Genomic DNA, 18,338 nt, shown 5'->3' with positions numbered 1-18,338 from the left:
GCTGCACTAAATTTCTTACAGAAAGGGCCTGCTCATTTTTTCTGCAGATTAAGATTTTGCACGTAGCGAGTGAGAGACTATGAAAATCTCATGCTCGGTTTTCGAAGGCATTGCGGGCTGCATAGAAACTACAGATAGGGGCAGCTGAATCTTCCTGTGTAATACAGGGTGTGTCATAATTAACAGGGAGAACCGACACAAGTGAAAAGTATGATAATAGAACCAAAAGTTTCCCGTAAAAATAGGTCAAGAAACGAGCTGTTTGTGAAATAAAGTTTACATTTTAAGAATATTTGCACTGGCTAGGGCTATAGTTCGTTCTGTAGACAGCGTCGGTTTTTAACCATAAATACATAATCACCTCGCGAATAGATCGTTTCCAAATGCACGTTTACTACAAAGGTTTTGCTATCATTATCATGTACCTTCATCCCTGACCGTTTATGCTGTCATGTACATCGGCAGGGGTCTTACACAGCAGAGGAATATTCCAGCCTAGGCGGTAAAAGTGTTTCCTAAGGAGTCATTTTATGGACACTTTCTCTGTACTCTACCAATAAACCGGAGCAGATGGTATCTGGAGCTGAATTTAATCGTGCATTATCATCCCACTTCATGTCGGCAGAATGTATGCTAGTAGAACGAGCAATGTGAAATTTATCAGCAGCTAGGTGATGTCGAAGCAGAAGTTGAGCGGAGTGGAGCGGGTGACGCCAAACGCGAGGGAGCGTCGCGCCGGCCCCTGTGGCGAGGGGAGGGGCCTGTGAGAGGCTGCGCCGCCCCTGCCCCTGTTCCAACAAGAGCCACGCGGGGGAGGCAGGAAGTCACTCCCCACGAGAGCCAAGAAATAATACAACAGTTGGCTCCCGTTCAAAGGCCGCCGGCGCCTTTGCTCTCGCTGCCGCAGCAGCGCCGCTCCAACCTGCGCCAGCACGGCCCAAATATTTGAAGGCGAGCGCGGCCCGCGTGTAGGCAAACGGCCGGCTCCAGCCTGCTGATGCATTCATTAGTGGGGAGCGTACTATGAGCCGAGCGTAGGCACGGAGCACAGTTACGGCATTCTCGGCCACTTCTGGCACGTTTTTAGACGTGCGCCGACACAAATATGGTGAACGTTGCAAGTGTAGAAATTTTCGTCTGCACAATATTGGGACTTATAAAATACTTGGCGTCCCTAATTACACAGGGGAAAAGAGGTTGATAGACCAAGGTGTGAGACACTGGTGTATTTTATCGCCTACACTTATTAGTGTTTATAGAGACGATGCCATCCGAAAATGGAAAGAAAGGACGCCAGCGAAGACCTATATAACCCCACGACCACCCCGACAACCCTGCTCGTTGAAGCGCTGCTCCCGGGTCAGGGAGGTGCGTTGGCCCCGAATCGAATCCGCACATAGAATTAACGATGATGGTCGATGTACCAGGTGCCTTGTTGCGCTTTCTAAGCGATTTCCCACTTCCCACTAAGTGAATGCCATGCTGTACTCAACTCCCGCGTCAGTTACACGTTTCGCTGAAATTTCCGAACATTTTCATATGAACAATACTACATGCAGACAATTGGGGTATATATATTCCGTTTGTCGGGTGAGGGGGGCCACAGGAAGGGCATCCTAAATTCGAATGGCCAGACTGGAATGTGAACCGCAGTCTCCCAAATACGATTCCAATGTGTTGAGCATTGAGCTACGTCGCTCGATCTACTTGTTTGAAACCGATCTTTTGTTCGTGACAGTCAGCTAATCATCACCAGCAGACATCTGACATTCCGTGCTGGATAAAGGCCTCATCTAGTCTAGACTGTTTCGCGCATTCTTCAACTATATCCTCCTGCATACCCCCCCACCGCCCCCCGCCGGTCGGAGGGGACCGATGTTTCCAAATGTACGCAGTAAGCGCAACGACATTCGAAGGGTGTCTGTGGACAGGCCAGACTAACCATGGTTCATGGTTCCTGCAGAGGGCCTTCAGCAGTTACAGGGGCAACAGGCTGATGTGGTCTTGTAACATCACGCAACATGACGTTGCTGAGCTCCTGAAAGTAAGGTGAAACTGCAATCGTTATTTTTCAGAAGGGCAGGCAACTCTACTCTACGGTTAAATGCTGATGGCATCCTCTTACGTAAATTTTTCTGTAAGTAAATATAGTCTCACATTCGTATCTCCTGACGGTGACTTCTCGGAAGGATATTATGATGGAAAAACAGAAGTGCCTTTCTACGGATCGGGGCTTTGAATGGTTGATCAGTTAATTGGGTGGGTAGGTTAGATAATCTAAAGATGTTCAGACGGCTGCATTTAGAAATGAAGGTGAAGAGACTGGATAGACCAGCACAGAGAGCCACATCAAACCAATCTCCGGACTGAAGATCATCGATGAAGCCGTAGTTTCGGACTTTTTTGCCTCTTAGCATTCAGTAAAGGACTTCCATCTACCAACCATTTACTGAGTACATGTCATGTCCATTTCACTGCATCAGAATCACTATACAAGTACTTCCCCTCGTCGAATTATTTGTTTTCCTATCTCTCTTAGCAGTTCCCAATATAAGATATCCAGTCTCAGTTTTTGAATGTTTTTCATAAACCAAAATTGGGCACACTAATTCTAAACTTTTCTTTGCAGACAGACCCAAAGTTTTGGTTTGAAAAATATGTTTACTTTACCGAAAGCATTCCATGTCATTTTTACTCTTCTGGTAACTTCCCAACATCTTCGTTAAGAAGTTAATTATACCATAACTTGGTCAAGCTTTAGCACCGACCAGTGTGTTCCAAGAAACGATAACATAACGACAGAAACATCGTCGGAACGGTTCTGTGACAAGTGATGGTTGTCTGAGACGTGTGGACCAGCTGATCGCGACCCGACCTGTCACCGGCGCAGCTGCAGTGGGCAGGACGAGATGGCAACAGTCCTATCGCGTTATCCCTAGCTGCGGCCAGGCCAGTTCTGGCGGCCGCTCCTTTGGGACGCCCTATGTTGTGTTTACGGCAAGGCTGTCTCTAAATCAATCGCGCCGGGCTAATAGTTGTATTCTGTAAGGAAACGCCCCGTCACGACGGCAGGGATGGCTGGGGGCGGCCGAGCTGTTTACTGGAGGCCCATTGTGTTGCGACAGGCGCAGGTATACGTCCAGGCGGCCACCCCGCCGCTTCCCGCCAGGCGGGACCGTGCGAAATTACCAAGGCTGCACGCCGTGTAGTCTCTGCTAAAATCTCTTTACCAAAGGCTGCTTCACATTACTGTCCTTACCGAAACCTGACGAAACGCAACGATTGTGCAAATGATTCATCTCTTCAGATGTACCATAACCAGTCACAGCTTTTTGAGGCGCGTGTCGAGAAGATGGTATCTTCAGTTAGACAGAAATTACTTTTCATACAGCTTATGATATCTCTCAGTGCGTAGAGTTTCGTTAAAACTGTAAGGATACTTATTTTGCTGTCAGGAAATAGAAAATTTTCCCACGTTCTATCCGTGAATGAAACGAGAAGAACCAACAGTATAGTGAGGTGACAAAAGTCATGGCATACCTCCTAAAAAACATCATGTCGAACCGCCTTTTGCCCGGAGTAGTGCATGAAATCGAAGTGGAATGGACGCAATAAGTTAGTGTAAGTCCACTGCAGAGCCCGTGCTGCCTCTATAGCCGTCCATAACTGCGAAAGCTGGTGCAGGGTTTTGTGCACGTCTGATCTCTCGATTATGTCGCGTAAATTTTCTATGTGGGTGCCAAATCATTCGCTCGAACCGTCTATAATGTTCTTCAAACGATTTGCGGACAATTGCGGCCCGGTGACATGGTTCGGAACATGAAGTCAATGAATGGTTACAAATGATCTCCAAGTAACCTAACATAACCAATTCCAGTCAATGATCGGTTCAGTTGGGCCAGAGGATCAAGTCCATTCTATGTAAACACAGCCCACACCACTATGGAGCCACTACCAGCTTGGACAGAGCCCTGTTGACAATTTGGGCCCACGGCTTCGAGGGGTCTGCGCCACACTCGAACCCTACCATCAGCTCTTACCAATGAAACCACGACTCATCTGGCCAGGCCACGCTTTCCCAGTCGTCAAGGGTCTAACTGATATGGTCACGAGCCCAGGAGAGGTGCTTCAGGCGATGTAGTTCTGTTAGCAAAGCACTTCGCGTCGGTCTTCTGCTGCCATGGCCCACTAATGCCAAATTTCGCCACACTGTCCAAACGGATACGTTCTTCGTACGTTCCACGTTGATTTCTGCGGTTATCTCATACAGTGGTGCTTGTCTGTTCGAAGTAAAATCTATCCAAACGCCGTTGCTCTCGGTCGTTAAGTGACGACCGCAGCTCAGTGCATTGTCCGTGGTGAGAGTGTAGATCTCAGAAAATTGAATTCCCTCACTATCTTTTTTAACACGAAGTTCCTCTGTACAAACCACTTTATCTGGAATCGTCCAGCTACCGTTTTGAAAACAGTCGCCTGCATTTTGATTCGGAACAGCCCAACAAAAAAGTTGGCATACAGAAGCAGCTTGTCGAAGCAAATATACGGATAATCGACGCTCTGTGATGACGACCTAAGTCTTCGAAACACGTCATTGGAATAAATTATTATAAAAGTGACCGGCAGCTGAGGACTATCGTTGATCGCAATAAATTTTCTTGAGATCAGTATTTGTTCCATTTGATCTGGCACGCGATGCATATTCTTGAACAACAGTGCGTAAGAGAGGTTCTGATAGTGCTAAACAAGTGGGTCGCAAGTTTAGATGCATATGCTCCACTCACCATTGTTACCAAAATAAATACAATGTTAATTAACAAAGACACACGTACCACTGCTTATCCTTCAACTATGACCAAGGCCCAATGCAGAACACACAATTTTGTTAAATTTTAACTACATTGCTCCTAAGTACCATATGTAACATGCACCTTAAAAGAAATCTGTATTCACTTGTATAATTATATGTACATAACCTGCATTAAAAAGTACACTATCTTTGCAACTACGATTAACATAACTTCATACTTATAAACAATTTTAATTCTCATTTGCAGTGCCTTCGACCCTCCTGTGGCCTTCCAAGACGATTTGAACAATACATCGCAGTTACTTCAGAAGGTAAGAAAACGTAATTACTGCAGTAGCGATTATTTCTATTTTTTTTTCTTTCATCTGACGAAAGATCTACTGCTTCACGGTGACCTGGCTAAGAGGTAGAAGGTACTACGGCTATCAATTTCTTCCACTGTACGTGTTGTGCGTCGTTATTTACTTGGTTCGCATTGTCTCTTATTAAAGGCAAAAATTTAATATTTTAGGATTATTGTTACGATACTCACGATGCACAGGGAAGCATGTACGACGAAGTGACTGGCCATGTTAAGACATCTGTGTTCATTTGCGGCGCTACGATGTTGCTTCGTAATTGCATCTTTCTCATTATCGTCCAGAGCCTTGTTAATTCCATTCGCCGTTGATACCACGAGCCATATATGCAACGAAATATCTTCATCTGTTGCTTATCTCTCTCTCTCTGTCTCTTTAACCCCCCCCCCCCCTCTCTCACACACACAAACACACACACACACACACACACACACACACACACACACACATCCGCACACACAATCACTACTGTGATATATCATCATTGTTATTTATAGACTGGTATTTCCAGCTTGTTGAAATGATATGAAATCACTAAACATGATGTCCACTCGCAGCACTACATAAACTGCTCAATATCCAAACATTTTCGGTATTTATGCGGCAGTGTTAGCCTTTATATTTTGTGCTTCCTTTTACAAAAGAAAGTCTCACAGCAAACAGTAGTATCTCCACAGTCTTAGTTCCAATATAGTGTTAAAAATTCGGTTTAAAGTCTTGATTGCTTAAGTATTCTTGATTTAAAAATTACAGCCACTTTACACTGCAGCAAACTAGTTGTTACTGTTGTCCACGTTATGAGTGTATTCGGTATTTTAGTGAGCAGATTCATTATATCGAACAGTTTTTATTTTTATATCACAGACATGGCAAACTCGTTCCTTCAGGAGTGCGTAAGGCCGCCTTGAAACAGTAATCCCACTACTGATCAGTGCTAAATAACTGCCTCACGTCAGGTACTGGAAATAAATATCTCAGAACGATCTAGTTTTCTGCAATACCAACACACTGTCGTCGAGTAACTGACGTCACAGATGTGACGCATCAATTTCGGTAACTACAGAGAAATAAGAACGGGGGGGGGGGGAGGAGGAGGGAGGGTAAGGGTTTAACGACCCGTCGACGACCAGGTCGTTAGAAAAGGAGGACAAGCTCGGATTGGAGAAATGTTGGAAAGGAAGTCGGCCGCGTCCCTTCTAGGAACCATCTCGGTTATTCGTTTTAAGCGATTTAGGAAAAAATCACGAAAAACCGAAATCTGAGTGAGCCGACGGGGATTCGAAGCAATGTCCCAGAGTTTCTTCACTGCATATGCTCGTTCGCGACTGAAAAAAAAAAAAAAGAGGGAGACAGCTGGTCATGGGCAATAAGTATGAAACACGCAGCAGAAGGCTGCCAGGTTCCCCGTCGGTGGTTGGCAGCGCCCGGCGCGCCACCGTTAGGTTACTGGGAAACGGCTGCGGGCGGCCGCGCACACGAAACAGCTCTGGCGTTGACCGCAGGAATGTCCTCCATCACCTGCCGCGCGCTGGACCGCTAGACCCGCGCTATGTGGGCCACGCGTTGTCACGGCTACACTTGTCGCACGCTTAGCTTCCACGGGCCTCGGGCAGCCCCAGCTCCACTAACCCGACCCGCGAAACACTGTACTGTACCTGCGGATGTTGGCTCACCGCACCGTTAGCCCACTCATCGCGCTGCTCTTCCGCTACGTCATGCCTCTCCACTGCTCGGACTGCATACATTACAGTCATAGTCCTTTACGGCAAACTCATAACAGACTCCATGTTCTCCACAAGACCACGGTAGGTTCAGTTCCCGTTCCTTCAAGAGATACCTCACTTCCAGTGCGTAATTTCCTTCATGCCCTATCCAGCGACAAGTAAATACCTGAGTGAGTGTTTCTCAGACGTCTGTACAATATAAATACCACGGATAGTTGCCGGCCGAAGTGGCCGTGCGGTTAAAGGCGCTGCAGTCTGGAACCGCAAGACCGCTACGGTCGCAGGTTCGAATCCTGCCTCGGGCATGGATGTTTGTGATGTCCTTAGGTTAGTTAGGTTTAACTAGTTCTAAGTTCTAGGGGACTAATGACCGCAGCAGTTGAGTCCCATAGTGCTCAGAGCCATTTGAACCATTTGAACCACGGATAGTTATAAAGCTCTAATTACCGCCTCGAAGAAATAAAGTTACTTAATTTTTTATTTCTTTGCAGTTAGATGTATACAAACCTGGTAAACATTCAGATACCCACATCACAGAACTGTAGCTCATCGGTAGTCGATAGAAAAATTCCACTTTGTTTTGGCTCCTCTAGCAAAGTACTGTGATATTCTGGCGTCGGGATATCAGTGTGTACCAGGGCTACCTGCATGTACGTGCAAACAAACGAAAAACAAACATCTTTGTTTTTTCGAGGTAATAAATAAACTTTTACGGTTACCCGTCGTATAAGGGTTTCAAATATTATTTTAGAAAAGAGTACTAAAAAGTAACTGTAACAAATATTAAGGTAACATAGATATTTTCTTGAAAACGTCCAAAAAATGGTTCAAATGGCTCTGAGCACTATGGGACTCAACTTCTGAGGTCACCAGTCCCCTAGAACTTAGAACTACTTAAACATAACTAACCTAAGGACATCACACACATCCATGCCAGAGGAAGGATTCGAACCTGTGACCGTGGCGGTCTCGCGGTTCCAGACTGAAGCGCCTAGAACCGCTCGGCCACTCCGGTCGGCTTGAAAACGACCTTCGTGTACAAATACATAAGAAAGTACGACCTTCGGTTCAAGTCCCTGTTCTGGGACCACCAGCTTACCACAGTTGAGAGGTTATCCCCAGTGAGTGTGGTGGATATGAGTCCAACTGCATTTGCACGTTCATCATCAACGAAATCCACAGTCATACTTGACTCCTGCCCTTTTTAAGTATCCCGAATATTCCGAACGAGTTTAGTAATTACTCGCAGCAGTCCTGCGCGTTGGTTCCGTGTCTAGATTGTTACCAGAAAGGCCACACCACGCTATTATCAAAACCAGTTTCTTGTATTTGTGCAGTCGCCTCAAGTGATAAATGGCTCCAGCATACCGTGGGCGATTGGATTATTATGACGTCCCCTTTACTTAAGAGGTGCAACAGGTTAAAGGACGATCCTGAAGCGAACAGTGTGATGAAATCTGTACCTTTGTTGTATGCACGCTGTTTGAGAGTAAGCACGTGTGGTGTACTCCCAGAAAGTGCAGCTTTAGTGTGATACATACGCTTGTTACATCTTCACTATATTGCTATCCGTGAGCCGAGCTTCTCCTTCCACCCTACAAAGCACCGTTACACATTTCCTAATCCTTCTGATGCCATTTGCGTCTTTTATTTGCGTTTTCTTCTACCAAGCTCGTCTTCATATTCTTGTGGACAGATGGCCTCTCTTCTGTTGCCTGCAGCGATGGAAACTATCAGCTTAACACACGGTCGAACCATATAAGTGAGGATGTCTTTCTGCAATTACTACTATTTTCAAACTACCCTTTATGTACTCATTACGGACCTTTCTTTAATGTTGACTCCACAAGTTCATCGCAACAAGAATGCAAATTATGCTCATGTATTTGACAGAGGCGCGTGTTGAGACGGTAATGCACAGCCATCATTGAGCATCCTGTCCGTAACTAACGTACAGGATGTACCAAAAATGTATGGGCAAACTTTCAGCATATATTCTTCACAGATAAAAGATAAAAATATGTCATATGGATATGGGTCAGTGAGTATTTCCAAGTTAGAACTCATTTGCTACACAGGAAAAGAGCGTATAAATGTAGCGCACGAGGTGACCAAAATGCCATACATTAGCATTGATACATGCCACTGTTGCATTGAATCTCGGATAGGTTGATGTAGGCCTGGAGTACTGTGTGTCGTTTCGCCACCTCCCATAATACTGACATGAAGACACACTGCGTTTTGTGCCAGTGTTTGGTAGACAAGAGCAACGCTTTATGGATGTAAGCATAGTGGATTTTTTTCCAGAGAGCGTTGTCAGGGAACTCGCACACCTCTTTCTGTACATCTGTTACCGAATTTGCCATTTAGAAAGCGACAGACATTAACATGCAACCAGACGTAACCAAGAGTTTCTTGCAACGATGAGTTTGTGTTGTACGCTGGTATGTTCTCTTCCCCAGCGCTTGCATGTTTAATGTACTATGAAGAGTTGTAGATAGAGAATTGTAATATGAAAACACAAAGTTTCTGGAATCATGTCCATACAACATATTTCCTTCTTCTATGTGCGAGGAATGTATCGTGAAAGTTTGACCACATACTTTTGTTACGTCCTGTGTGTTAATGCCACATGACCATTTCGAAAGGCTCAGATGTGCTGAATATACCAATAAAAGCAGCGTTCATGTTGGATCAGTCACTGGAGTTAACATGAAAGATAACGTCCGTATAGAAAACGTAACGGATAACTTAAAAAAATAACATTGATAATAGAAAAGATTACAGAATGCAAAATCAGACTGTCCGTTCACTTCTTACAAAGATCAGATGACTATGTCATGAAAAAAAACCTTTGTATGAATGCTGGTAATACCAGCCGGAGCTTCCCTGTGTATTCATGGCAGAATTTCTGGTGCTTTTGCATCAGAGACCGCTGTGGAGCAAACGACATTGGTTAACATCAGCGCTCAAGGCCTCCAGGAAGACTACTGCTTATTTTCGGGTGACAAAATACCTCTGCGATTAGGCTTTTCAAGTATCAGGAAGTGCTGCTCAATCCTCGTGTCATTTTCCTCGAATGACGATTTTTGGGTTGAGATGAAAAAGGTAATCGACTATCTGCTAGATGACGATACGTTTGGCTAGATAAAGGCACTATAGAGGCAGTTCCAAAGTTGCGCTTGGAAGTGGAAGCAAGACTCGTCGACCTAGGAAAGGCGTACGATAACGTGAAATGGTGCAAGATGTTTGAAATTCTCAGGTACATAAGTGTAATCCACATGCAAAAAATGGGTAATGTACGACATGCACAAGAACCAAGAAGGGGAGATAAGAATGGAAAAGAACGGAGTACACGCATTAGAAATGGCGTAAGAGGGAGCTGTAGTCTTTCGCCGCTACTGTTCAATCTACAAGCCGGTCGCGGTGGCCGAGCTGTTCTAGGCGCTTCAGTCCGGAACCGCGCGACTGCTACGGTCGCAGGTTCGAATCCTGCTTCGGGCATGGATGTGTGTGATGTCCTTAGGTTAGTTAGGTTTAAGTAGTTCTAAGTTCTAGGGGACTGATGACCTCCGATGTTAAGTCCCATAGTGCTCAGAGCCATTTTTTTTCCATCTATACATCTCAGAAGCAATGTCAAAAATAAAAGAAAGGTTCAAGAATGGCTTTAAAATTCACGGTGAAATGATATCAGTGACAAGATTTGCTGATGACATTGATATCCTAAGTGAAGGTGTGGAAAGACATTTCGAACTGAATTAAAGGTAGCAGAAACGAAATTAGCGATAAACTTAGAATTAAACTTGGGTACCACGAAGTGCGGCATTTCCACTACCTTGGAAGTAAAATAACACTTCGTAGACCAAGCAATGACATAAAAAGCAGACTAGTTCAGGCAGAGAGTGCATTCCTCAGAAAAGCAAGGCTATCAAACAATGGCCTTAATTTGAGGAAAAAATTAATGAGAATGTACGGTTGGAGCACTGTTTTGTATGGAAATGAAGCATAGGACTTAACATCTGAGGCCATCAATCCCATAGAACTTAGAACTACTTAAACCGAGCTAACCTAAAGACATCACACACATCCATGCCCTAGGCAGGATTCGAACCTGCGACCGTAGCAGCAGCGCGGTTCCGGACTGAAGCGCCTAGAACCGCACGGCCACAAAACATGGACTGTGGGAATATCGGAAAAGAAGAGAATCGAAGCGTTTGAGATGCTGTGCTATAGAAGTATATTGAAAATTATTCAGCCTGATAAGTAATGAGGTGTTTCTTTTGCGGATTTGGAGGAGAAAGGAACATGCGGAAAACAATGATAAGAAGCAGAGACAGTATGATAGGACACGTGTTAAGAGATCAAGGAATATAATTTCCATGGTACGAGTTGTAGACGGTAAAAACTTTAGGGGAAGACAGGGACTGGAATCATCGAACAAATAATAAATTGAGTACGTAGGGTGTAGCTGTTAGTCTGTGATGCAATGGTTGGCACAAGACTGCCATGCGGAGGAACCGGGTTCATTTCACGATGGCATCCAGTAGCAACCATAGTGCAAAATCAAAAATGTGTGTGAAATCTTAACTGCTAAGGCCATCAGCTTACATAGTACTTAACCTAAATTATCCTGAGGGCAAACACACACACCAATGCCCGAGGGAGGACTCGAACCTCCGCCGGGACCAGCCGCACAGTCCATTACTCCAGCGCCGTAAACCGCTCGGCTAATCCCGCGCGGCTGTCAAATCGAGAGTCAAGTTTTGTACTAATTATAGCGCACAATGTGTGAACCGAGCGTGTTTCGATGACAATTTGGTGCTAATGTTCCTACGGCGTGTCGACAGTATGCGTTCATTCATTTCCACCAAGAGATCTTCCGAAGCTTTGTTGGCGTGTGTAGCTTTGAGGCGGCGAGTTGTAGAAGGCGAGCGGTGACAGGAAGGCGGTGGGCCAGTAGGCTGGTGGCTTTGTGAGCAGACGTCACCCGGCGGCGGCGGTCGTAAACTCGGCGGGCTCTGCGCAGCGCGGCCGCGGGCACGTCTGGCCGGCTTTGTGCCTTTGTGCGGCGCGGCCGGCGAAGCCAGCACGAGCGCTCGTCGCCGTGTTGACGCACGACCTGCCCCAAGCGCCACACGCTCGCAGCCACATTGTCGTCGCCGCGGATTACCCGGAGCACACCTCCGGTTACCGGACATCGCGCTACTAGCCCGTGTTTACGCGCTGTATGCGCGACGCCCCTCCACGCTCTCGCGGTCCTCTCGTCTTCCCGGCGACGGCCGTTCCTCAAGTCGACAAAAGAGCACGCCATAAAAATCGGCGGCGGGTCGTAATGACACGCCGCGCGAGATTTATCGAGCCATATTTCCTCCGGAGCCGAGCGCTCGACAACATAGTCGCGACGGCGCGCGCCTTAACACTGTATTCGAGAAACTGTAATAAAAAGGTCTGCGACCTCGAGACTCGCTGTAACGACCGCGAGATATACAGTCGCGCATGCGTGCAAGGAAGCAACCTGACAGGCACTGCATCTCTGGCGATACATGGAGATTTTCTTGTAGACGACGATATTACTGGACAAAGAGTTCAGAGGAAGGACGAGGGAACGAGGCGGCCGTCACCTGGTTCAGGAATCTTCCTGACATTCGACTGAAGTGCTTTTCCTTAGGAAAAATCATTGAAACCTGAGAGATGTAAGCAGTGATTTTTTTTCTAAAAAAAAAGTTTGAGGGTAATCCGACATTGGAGATAATGCAGCGAAAATTACTTATAACTGAAGCATGGGATACCACCGTCTGCTTTTAGCCATGACGTCACCAACATCATCATGGTAGCGGGACCGTAGGGACATCTATCGGTAGCTCGGCGTTTGAGCATACGCATATCCGTTTAGCACTACCATCGCCCGCTATTAGCGGGCGAGGGCACTACATGCTTGTCGAACTGACTGCCAGCGATTCAATTGTCGAGAACCGTCGCCACAGCATCGAAATGCTTGAAACAGTCAATGACATCACTTTTCCCACCAAAAACTGCACTGGTATCGTTCGTATTGCAATTACCAACACGAAAAAATGCAATGAAAAATTTACGTCCGTGAAATAAATCTTTGGCACTCTTCCAGGTTCTCAACATCGTAAAAAAATTACTTTGTCGACGAAAAAGTTTAGAGGTACTCATCCCCCACCGTTGCGATCCTAGTATCTCTTCTGCCAGTTGACTTTCGTCTTTGCCAATATTTTGTTGAAACCTAAGGCAACTCAACGAATGCACCCGGGACACGAAGCGATGCCGCAGACCATTTTTAGCCTAGGGTGTCGTTGCACGGTTATGTAGAGGGGCAGGTGTCGGCTTCCGAAACACGAGTCGCTATTTCTCCTAGTAGTAGCTACTCCTTAGTATTCATGAGCCTGCGTAAACTCCTTTCCCATCCTGACAGTAATGTAAAATGCATAGCAATGTAGCAGTAGCGCCCATGAACGAAGTTTATGCTTGCGAAGAGTTGTGGCTGGATTTTCCACATACAATTACTTATTGACCCGGCTTTCGTAGCTCTCAACGCATTGCTACGAAACCAGTTTCCTCTCTGTGTCTTCTGTTTTCCAGATGCTTCCACGCTTCATTTCTTCAACTGTTCACCTCACGATTAAGAGATAGTGAAGGCATTTCATTCTAGTACTAACAGTCTCCGCTCCAAAACACACTCGTTTGTTGTTTCAGGCCGGCCGCTGTGGCCGAGCGGTTCTAGGCGCTCCAGTCCGGAACCGCGCAGCTGTTACGGTCGCAGGTTCGAATCCTGCCTCGGGCATGGATGTATGTGATGTCCTTCGGTTAGTTAGGTTTATGTAATTCCAAGTCTAGCGGACTGATGACCTCAGAAGTTAAGTCCCATAATGCTTAGAGCCTTTTGAACCATTTTTTTGTTGTTATTTCAAAAGTAATCGTCATCAGTGTTAATACATTCATCCCACTGTGAGATACCCGCCGGCCGCGGTGACCAAGCGGTTCTAGGCGCTTCAGTCCGGAACCGCGCGACCGCTACGGTCGCAGGTTCGAATCCTGCCTCGGGTATGGATGTGTGTGATGTCCTTAGGTTAGTTAGGTTTAACTAGTTCTAAGTTCTAGGGGACTGATGACCTCAGGTGTTAAGTCCCATAGTGCTCAGAGCCATTTGAACCATTTTTTTGGAAGATAACCTGCACGAGAAAATATTTGCGGTGTCCTATAGAACGATGGTCGTGCCCAGGAGTGCACCGTTTTCCCCGAAGCAAATCAAGGACCACAAAAGCCTTTCTTCAGAGATACAAAAATATGGAAATGGCAGGCAGAGATCGGGACTGCATGCAGGATGTTTGAGAGCTTCCCGGCGAAAGTTCTACAGCGCAGTTGAAACAGCCTTGGCAACACATTGGCCCACCTGGGTACAGTCATGATTCCCTCCGCAACCGTAAACATTTTTCTATGGAGGGATGGACGGTCTTGTCTCACTGTGGGATAAATGTGTTAACACTTGCTTTTGAAATAATAAACAGTTAACTTACTTTCTTCCGGTCTGTCTTGTTTTCATTTGACTGCTCCTTAGACGTACCACCTAGTTATTATTCGCATCGCCAGTCGACAAAGTATCCAAAACCAGTGTGATAACTGTACACTACGGGAAACATCCCCAAATAAAATTAATATTCAGTTTACAAAAAGGCAGCATTGTACCGTTAGGATAAATCGTGATTTTGCCGGCAGCGGTGACCGAGCGGTTCTAGGCGCTTCAGTCCGGAAACGCGCGACCGCTACGGTCGCAGGTTCGAATCCTGCCTCGGGAATGGATGTGTGTGATGCCCTTAGGTTACTTAGGTTTAAGTACTAAGTTCTAGGGGACTGATGACCTCAGATGTTAAGTCCCACAGTGCTCAGAGCCATTTGAACCATTTTTGAAAACGTGATTTTATATTGTGGTTTCCTAAGTACAGTTTAGATCACTATTTTGCTGATATAAAAGTTTTCGGAGGAACTAGATTATCTCCATATCTAAAATATGCAGAATTGGACTACAGGGTATGGAGAGTAGAAGTTTCGGCTGCGCATAGTAACCGATGGTAGTGATGGCTACCTTACTACGCATATTTTAAATCTGAAGGCGTACTAGTTCATCTGAAACCGGACACGCCATCAAAATACGTCGTTTAGACTGTGCTTCGCTTAGAAAGCTGCAATCTGCCTCTTTTTCGTCCTGTGTGCTCGATCGAGAATCAAACCCTGAACCTGATCGGGTGCTGTTGTCACCAGTTAAGCTACCCGGGCACGACTCAGGACGCGCTCTCACAGTTTCAATTCCCTTACTTTTTGAAGGTATGTTGGACAGCGTCTGTGAAGTTTCATTGTTGTGGGGAGGATGGTGGAGTGTGGCCGGGAGTCGTGTCTAACTCAATCGGTAATAACATTTCTGGCAAAAGGCATAATTTTGGGCTCGAGTATCGATCCGGCACACTATTTTAATTTGTCAGTAAAAAATTTCGTTCAGTGGGTAATTGAGTGCAGCTTCACAATGATGCTCTGGTGCCAGCAGCAGTGTCCTCTGCGATCTGCGTGGCGACCCTGACTTCGCAGCTCATCGGTCCAATTCTTCGCCGACTCTGGAGATTATTGGGCCGTTAGGTTTTCTGTTGACGTTAACGGGGACGGGGCGATTAAGGCTACAGGCGCCTTTGTAGAGCTACAGTCACGTCGGTGCAGACCCGTTGGCTTCTCAGCTCTGAGAGCCGCACAAAGGAGAGGGCCGGGCCGCAACGGACGGACGCCCGGCTACAGAAGCTGCCTTGCTGGGCCTTCTTCTGAACCACTCCGTCGCATTTCTTCCGTCTCCAGGGGAAGGCTGCAGCCTCGGGACACGGTCTGCAGATCTTAACGCCCCTATAAGTCGGGCGTGCTCATTCTCAAATTATGACGGCGTTTCAGCTAGAAGGGAATGCTACCCGCCCGGCAGTTTTTCCGTTACAGTTCATTTTTGTGAATTCGCGAGGCATACAACTAAAAGGTTTTTCATCTCCGGCACTCAAATTCAAACCGTGTGCCGGGCTCGACCTCGAACCCCCTTACTTGTGTAACCCGGACAGAAGGGAGGCGTTGTAGCAAGTTCAAGCTTCGAAGCGATGCGTGAAGTGTGGTCGAACAGCAAAGTTAAAACACACCATGCGCGAAGGCAGATAGCCCACGTTGGGTCGTCAAACTGGTGCTCAGTTTTATCACGTCGTACACAATAACATGGCCAGTATGTCTTTGGTAGATTAATACTCAGTGAACTGATTAAACCCGCAGTGAAATCCCTTGACACATATCTACATCGACTCAACACTACAAATCCCTTATGAATGTCAAGGGGTAGCTCCCATTGTACTACACGTTAAGGTTACTTTCGAGATCTACTCGCATATGAAGCGAGCAAAGAATGACTGCTGAAAGGCGTCTGTCGGCGCTATAATTGGTCTAGTTCAAATGGTTCAAATGGCTCTGAACACTATGGGACTTAACATCTGAGGTTATCAGTCCCCTAGAACTTAGAGCTTCTTAAACCTAACTAACCTAAGGACATCACACACGTCCATGGCCGAGGCAGGATTCGAACCTGCGAGCGTAGCGGTCGCGCGGTTCCAGACTGAAGCGCCTAGAACCGTCCGACCACAGCGGCCGGCCCCCCGTGTTAGTGTATTCCTATAAGCAGTAGCCTTTCATAGGATAGTCGACTTCCATGTACAGGGGTCGTCTGCCAGGTCCGGTTTGAGAGTCATTTCAGTGGCGCTCTTTCCCGGTTCAAACGAACCTCTGACCATTCGTGCTGCCCTTCTCTGCATACGTCCAGTGGCCCCTCTTTGTATACGTTTCGAACGCCCGCTTTATATAAAAGAAGCAACACTGGTCTATACTCCTCATCAGACATCTATGCTATGATTAATTTCAGCTCGCTTTCTAAGGGTCCAAATACCAATTACTGCCGGCCAGTGTGGCCGAGCGGTTCTAGGCGCTTCAGACCGGAACCGCGCGACTGCTACGGTCGTAGGTTCGAATCCTGCCCCGCGCATGGATGTGTGTGATGTCCTTAGGTTACTTAGGTTTAAGTAGTTCTAAGTTCTAGGGGACTGATGACCTCAGAAGTTAAGTCCCATAGTGTTCAGAGCCATTTGAACCATTTTGAACCAATTACTGTGAAGCAATTGCGGCAGACACTTCCTGGCAGATCAAAACTGGGTGCCAGAACCTACGAGAGCCTAGCACTTTTGCGTTTCGCAGGTAATTGCTCTACCGCCCTTTCCTTCCAGAAATTGACACAAATGTTCACCTGCACACCTTGCGGGACTAGCATTCGTGACACAAATGAGTGCTAACCACGCGAGTTATACAGGAAGTTTGGAAGTCTGTGAGGTTCGGAAGGTAAGAGAGAGGTACCGGTACGGGCGGAATTGAGGCTTTGAGAGAGGGTTGTCAGACGTGCTCGGATAGTTACGTCGTCAGAGCACGTGTCCGTGAAAAGTCCCGGATTCGAGTCCCTTTTTCTATAATCTGCCAGGAAGTGGCATACCAGCGCACAGTCCGCTCTAGGCTAAAAATTCATGGGGGACGTTCCATTGTCCATGCCGATTTCTGGTGTTTTCACACCCGTATAGACAAGATGGACACTAAGATTACGACATAAGTGTCTACGGACGTGTAAACACCCGAAACCGGCAGCGGCTAATAGAACAAATTTGATATCATCAATAGCGACTGGTTGTTGCAGTTCCTATCAGAGTAACACTCAGTATTTAAGCTGTTACTTAAATCGTAAAACCATACCTAAATAACAATGTAAGTATATTATCTTAGAACTTTTTGACAGATAAAATACGTGCTGGACTGAACTTCGAATTTTGGACGTTCGCCTTTCCATAGGCAAGTCCCGGAACGGGAAACAGTCCGCTGCATAGTGAATGATTGCATCTGTATTCTTTTTCTCTGAGTTCTCCCTGGGAGGATCACTCGTAGGGTGACTGTCCAAATAACTGAAACGTCATTGTGATGTGAGCCAACTTATTCCATTTGTTGGGCAGGCCTACGAATTAGATGGTCAATTGTTCCGTGTATCACTCTAGCAGCGTTCCAGACCGACCATTTATTAAAACAATGAAAGAGAACAGACGATAACTGGTTGTTCCGCCAATCATTTTTTTAGTTTGCGTGATTGCTCTGTGTTAAATAATTTAGCTATCGTAGGGTGGCGATCCACTACAAGTAAAGATTAGATTAGATAGGAAAAAGATCTCTGAATAGGTCAGCTATCACTCTTTGCACTTATACAAAGAATTGTCTATTTGTTAATCCTTACTATGACGTTTTTGGCGGGGCGGTTGGTCCGCCACCCTCCCGTTCCTAAAGCCGCGTCGAAGAAAGGCTGCATTCTACTTGCAGTCAGGCCAATAG

At 46.3% G+C, this 18,338-nt stretch overlaps 1 protein-coding gene across 1 annotated transcript in view; it reads left to right on the top strand.

Moving 5' to 3' along the window:
• The window catches only part of LOC124554857 (fap1 adhesin), a 279,948-nt gene that overhangs the window by 117,833 nt on the left and 143,777 nt on the right, over positions 1–18,338 (top strand). The window contains exon 3 of the mRNA XM_047128558.1: positions 5,055–5,118. The gene's annotated coding sequence lies outside the window, so the exon portion shown is untranslated. The remainder of the gene's footprint in view (positions 1–5,054; positions 5,119–18,338) is intronic.

This window comes from Schistocerca americana, chromosome 1, assembly GCF_021461395.2.
Source record: "Schistocerca americana isolate TAMUIC-IGC-003095 chromosome 1, iqSchAmer2.1, whole genome shotgun sequence".
NCBI lineage: Eukaryota > Metazoa > Arthropoda > Insecta > Orthoptera > Acrididae > Schistocerca > Schistocerca americana.
The sequence above is the reverse complement of the archived record's forward strand: the minus strand, read 5'-3'. Positions and strand labels throughout refer to the sequence as shown.